The sequence below is a fragment of the Sceloporus occidentalis genome, unplaced genomic scaffold, assembly GCF_023333645.1.
Source record: "Sceloporus occidentalis isolate IW3139 unplaced genomic scaffold, rSceOcc1.0.p SCAF_4, whole genome shotgun sequence".
Classification (NCBI taxonomy): Eukaryota; Metazoa; Chordata; class Lepidosauria; order Squamata; family Phrynosomatidae; genus Sceloporus; species Sceloporus occidentalis.
The window spans coordinates 58781103-58787102 of NW_028316984.1; the positions used below are offsets into that span (position 1 = coordinate 58781103).

A 6000-nucleotide genomic window follows, 5' to 3' on the forward strand; every position below is an offset into this window, starting at 1 on the left:
ACCCTTGTTATCCGCTGGGGTTTGGTTCCAGGAACCCCTGTGAATAATAAAATCTGTGTATGCTCAAGTCCCATTAAATACAATGGCATAGCAAAATGGTGTCCCTTATATACAATGGGAAAATCAAGGTTTGATACTTGAAATTTATACTTTTTTTTGAATATTTTCAAGCCGTGGATGCTTGAATCCGTGTATAAAAAATCTGTGGATAAGGATGGCCAACTGTATAATCAATATTGCTATAACATGCACATACACATAGGAATTATCTTCAAAACGTTCCTGTAGCATGAGGTTATAATAGGTGTCTCTCCCCTATTGTGTTGCTATCTTCAGGACATCAAATGTGCTCCTCTGCCCTTCTTTTGTTGTTTGGGCCCATTTATAAATGCTCTCTGTGTGATAGATATGCAAATCAGAGTAAGTTCTAAGTTGAATATATTCCAGCTGAAGTAGGTATTATATTTGAATTACAAATGCAAGAAATGGAACACCGATTTAAATGTCATCTAAAAACTAATTCACATTTAAATTCCCATTCAGTAAAGTGTAGGTATTTTATGGCTAATTTTAGCATTTACATTTAAGTACGCATATACCAGTTCCTATTAGTTTTTACTATTGATTGAATAAGGATGGACACAATTCAAGCAGATTTAAGCAGTTTTAAGAACTCTTCATCTAAATGGGAGAGATTTAAGTTCACATTTAACAATCCCACAGAAGCTAAGCAGATTTAAAAGTACTCCCATTTTGACTAGATCATAATGTAAAGAATTAAAACAATTTCTTTTGAGGTGCAGATCACTCTCTCTCTCTCTCTCCAACATACAGATTTGGAATAAAATGAATAGTGAGCAATGACTGAACTATTTTCTTGTCATAATATAAATTTGAATATATATATTTTTACCATCTGGAATTGAAGCTAAAATTTGTAGATACCTAAAATATTCTTTACAATTCCACTCAGGGGTGTAGCTATTGGACCAGGACAAAATGAGGATATTGCCCCCAAGTTAAGAATTCTGCACCCTCAAATGAAATCTTCCTTCAGCCCCCAATTTTTTAGCTTTGCAGTAACTTAACAAAAGCCCTCCCCCCCAAATTCCTGTTTCCATTGCATAGGAGATATAGGTATCCGCTATAAGTATGGCATTAGTATGAATATTCTGAACTAAAATACAAGTAAAAGTGAACACTGAAGTTGAAAGAGACTGAAAACTGAGGTATTAGTGTGAACAGACTAGGATGTTCTAATAACCATATTATCTAGTTTCTGCATCATATGGCGATCTTCTGCTTTCCACTATATGAGATCTCCCTACACAGCTTTCTTCAGCTCTGTGTTTTTTTAATACTGAGATTTGTGTTTTCTAAATGGTCACACTCTTATCGAACTATAACAGCAAACTAAATATTGCTCTACACAGGTGTGACCCAGCAAAGGTCAGTATCCCAACATTTTGTTCAAGTATAGAAAGTTATAAATAGAGAATGAAATGATAGTTCTATATAAACAGGTGATGCATGCTGGCCTTCTAAGGTCATTATAGACAGGGCAAAAACAAACCCATCCCTGACACAATGAAATGTCAGGCAGTATGTGAACTGAGAACATCTAGTGAGTAGAACTTTGCAGATATCCCAACTGATAATTTCCATGGAGAACTCATATATTTTGTCCTAAAAAGTACTGGTTTTGAGTCAATACATTTTTATCAGAAGTTTTAATCAAATGTAGCCAACCAGGGAAAATAAATCTTTTCATGAGGAAAATAAAAGATGTATTTCAAACTACAAGAGACACATTCTAAATTTATTTTCCATGACACTATTGGACAGTAGCCATCTAACTGGAAATTTCAAATCCAAGTTAGGAAAGACATACCAGACTATGAAGATGTCTGAAGTAAATGCATCCCTTGTGTGCAACTCTTTAATAAGAGAATTGCTTGGGCATGAGGATTTTTTAAGGGATAAATGTGAGAAACTGCATTTTGGTTGGAAATATAAATTGTGTACAAATTTATGGGCATGGTGTGAACAGTAGTGCATGTGAAAAAGACCACAAGATTAACATGTTATGTGGTAGCAAAAGAAAGTCAATGCAATTTTATACTGCATCAAAAGGACTATAGTGTTCAGAGTAAAGGAAATAACAGTACCACTCTATTTTGATTTGGTCAGGTCTCACCTGGACTATTCTGGCCATCACAGTTCATGAAGGTTATTGGACAAGTTCAAATGTGTTCAGAGGAGGATGACCAAGATGGCAAAAGGGCTGAAAAACAAGCTCTGTGAGGAACATATGAATATGTTTAGGCTGGAGAAGAGAAAACAGAGGGCTTTCTTGCATTACAAAAGAAAAATGAGAGGGAGTGAGATGCAGCTTTTAATATTATTATGTTATTATTACATTTATTTATATAGTGCCATAGACTTTACATAGCACTTTACAAAGGAGAAAAACAATCCAAAATAAAAACAAAAGCCTGCCAATCTAAAACCAAACAAGATTATAAAATTAATAAAATATTACTATAACAAGGTTAAAAAAATACTGTAAAATTATAAATTAATACAAATAATATGGACAAAAATCATAATGAAAGTTGGAACACTTCCCTAAATAGCATAGTCTTTAATTTAGATTTAAAGTAGTCTAGAGAGGTGGTGGTCTGCAAATTCATGGGAAGAAGATTCCAAAAATAGGGGGCAGTGTGGGAGAAGGGGCATATCTGAGAAGGGGCGGAGGAAATCTTTGGCTGAATCAGCAGCCCCGAATCACTAGAGCACAGAGCACAAACAGGAAGAGAGGGGGAAACAAGTGCTGACAAGTAGGTGGGGGCCAAACCGTGAAGGGCTTTGAAAGTTAGTAATAACAACATAATGAATTCTGAATGGGATCGGGAGCCAGTGAAGGGATGACAATAATGGAGTGACATGATCATAACTGCAGGTGGAAAAAATTATCCTATCGGCAGTGTGTTGTACTGAAATCAAGGGGGCAAGATAGGCAAGAAGAAGCCCAGTTAGCAAAGAATTACAGCAATTCAGGTGAGAAATGACCAGTGCATGAACCAAAGTCTTAGCAGTAAAAACTGAAAGAAAAGGCCTGATTCTCGCAAGATTATAAAGAAAGAAACAACATGACTTTGCCATGGCCTGAATTTGAGGAACGAATAAAAGGGGAGAATCGAAAATGAAACCAAGAGTACATGCTTCCTTCACAGGTTGAATGTTAGTGCCACTAACTGTGATTGAAAATGAATAATGCAGAGTTGGCTTGGGCAGGAAAACAAGTACAGTCGGCCCTCCTTATACACGGATTTTTTATACACGGATTTAAGCATACACGGTTTGAAAATGTTCCAAAAAAGTATAAATTTACCTTGATGTTCCATTTTTTATTAGGGACACCATTTTGCTATGTCATTATACTTAATGGGACTTGAGCATACACGGATTTTGTTATATACAGGGGATCTTGGAACCAAACCCCAGCGTATAACAAGGATCCACTGTAGCTCGGTCTTATCCATATTGAGCTTTCTGCTCATATTCCCGCATAATGCCATAGTATTTCAGTTTCCCCTCTAAAGGAAGCTGGTCATATTACAATATGACTTTTGCCAAATGGATTTTTCCAGCAGGACAAAAGGCATGGTTTTACAATCACCTCCCTCGACAATACAATGGAATTGCTTCATGGACATGTGGGAAGATACAGAAAGCTACTTCTATTTTGCTGGCTCTCATCTTTCTTTTGTAATGTAATAAGGCCCTGTGATAGCTATCTTTAAATATCTGCTGTTATATAGATAATGGAGTGAGCTTGTTTTCTGATACTCCAGAGAGAGTTTCCAACTAAATATTAGGAAGAACCTCCTGAGAATAAGAGTTATTTGACAGGGAGAGCTTCTACACTCTCCTTTCATTAAGTTTTTAAAACTGCAATTAGATGGTGACCTCTCATGGATGCTTTATCAGGGAATTTTTGCATGGTAGGGGGTTGGACTATCTTGCCCTTGCAGTTCCTTCAAATTCTGCATTTATATGGTTGCTATGAAGGTAGATGTGAGTATGAAATAGGGTTCTTCTCACCAGTCATTTAGTCTGGAACTGACACGCAATGTTTTTCCAGTCTTAAAGTGAGTGAATGAAGTATATAAATTCTACACTAAGGGGGAATACAGACTGGGAGAAAGGAGTGCCAAGACTGCCCCCGATGGGGGCCGCAACAACCAAATGGCATGGCCTCTGGGAGCTGGGTACCATTGGCACCTTTGCATGCATTGATGGTGTCCGCATGGTGCGGCGCCAATTGGAAGCTGCACTGCACATACATCATCATGGTGTCCCCCATGTGGACGGGGCGAGCCAAGATGGCATCTGAATGGCATGGTAGGGCTCGGGAGCATGCGGATGCTCCACTCTCCTGAGTCCTAAAATCGGTCCCAGGCTGGTGCAAAGTGCCAGTCGCCTAAATTAGTAACATAGAAATACCCTCAGTTTCAACCATGTTAGTGTAATAATTCACTTTGCTCTCCCCTTACTAGCTAAAGAGTCAAGTAAGCTTATGTGGCAAAAATCACAACTACAAAAACACAGAAACAAAAGAGGATAAGCTTTATATATCGCCATAGCTGCTACATGAATAATTTAAACCAGAGATAGTATTTTCCACCTCTCTTTTCCCAGGTGTGTTGGTCTATTTGAAGATAAACATATAAAACATTTTCCCAAGGAGACAGCCATGACAATTTGTTTCAGCTTAAAAAAAGGAACAAGATGAACTTTCAAGGAGCACCTTAGAAACAAAACTATTTGAGCATGATTCTTTATTCATTTCAGTCCACTTCTTCAAATACCCCTGAAAAAGTGGACTGAAATTCATGAAAACACATACTAAAATAAATCAGAGAATTCTGCTAGATTACTTCTTCCCTGCCCTTTTTAGGCACACCCATGACTCCTAAGACATTTAGGAGTGCAGGGCAGATAGGTAAAATAGGAAGAAAGTTTTTCAAGGAGGAAATTGAAAATGACTGTACATACGTTTCTCTCAGTTTCCAGTCTGTGGAGGCAATGCAGCTGAATATTTATCTGACAGAGTGCTCAGACATATGACCACTAGTAGAAATATCTCTGTGTGAATCATGTATAGTGGACAGCCGGTGCTCTTTCGATGACCGCAGCTTCTCTTTTTCAAGATGCTGCAAGGGATGGAAATGGCTGCAGCTGTTCCTGTGATTGAACTTAGTCCAAACTGAAATTATTGGCTGCATATTCAGCACTTGGGAAAGTTAAGGGTGTTTCTCTTTGTTTTGTTTTGTTTTTCTTTGTGTTGTTTTACTCCAGATCCCAAAATTACCCAAGAAGCATGGTCACCAGCTTTTCCAGGCTCTGAGTAACTCAGACTTTCTATTTGCACTCACCAAATAATGATTTGGCAGCTATATGGCTACATGGACAGAGCTTATCCTGGCTTCTTGGCTTGCTTCCTCCAAATGACAATTTTATTCATAAAGCAACAATTGGCTCTTGAACACTATCATTAGCACAATCACCAAAGCCAAAACCAAAGCACCAAAATTGCTGTGAGCAATGTGAACCTGAGCAGAAGAGAGGTATTACCTATTTGTTTCAATCCACTCTAGCTTTACTGATAGTGAAGGCATGGATAATGAGAAGATAAAATATTAAGACTCCCTAATTCATCAGTTATTTTTTTAGCTGTTAATTCTGCAGATTCTCCACCATGTTTTCTCTTGGGTTGGTAATACACCACTACCAACATCTTGCTGCTTACTTTTTTCCTTCAGTCTGCTTGCTTCCATCGGCAAGTCAATTACATGTGAATTTAACTGTCTTCAAAAAACAAAAACAAAGAAACCTTGAATTATCCACACCACTTTGCTCCCATATGTAGTAATTATAATTATATTATCATATTTATCATATTATGATAAAAAATGACAATAATTCTCAGTAGAG

At 37.4% G+C, this 6000-nt stretch overlaps 1 long non-coding RNA gene across 1 annotated transcript in view; it reads right to left on the bottom strand.

Annotated features, from left to right (window-relative positions):
* The window catches only part of LOC149313893 (uncharacterized), an 88063-nt gene extending 82949 nt beyond the window's left edge, over window positions 1-5114 (bottom strand). Inside the window, exon 1 of the long non-coding RNA XR_016280877.1 lies at window positions 5062-5114. This is a non-coding gene — a long non-coding RNA (uncharacterized LOC149313893). The remainder of the gene's footprint in view (window positions 1-5061) is intronic.
* Between the last annotated feature and the right edge of the window lie 886 nt (window positions 5115-6000).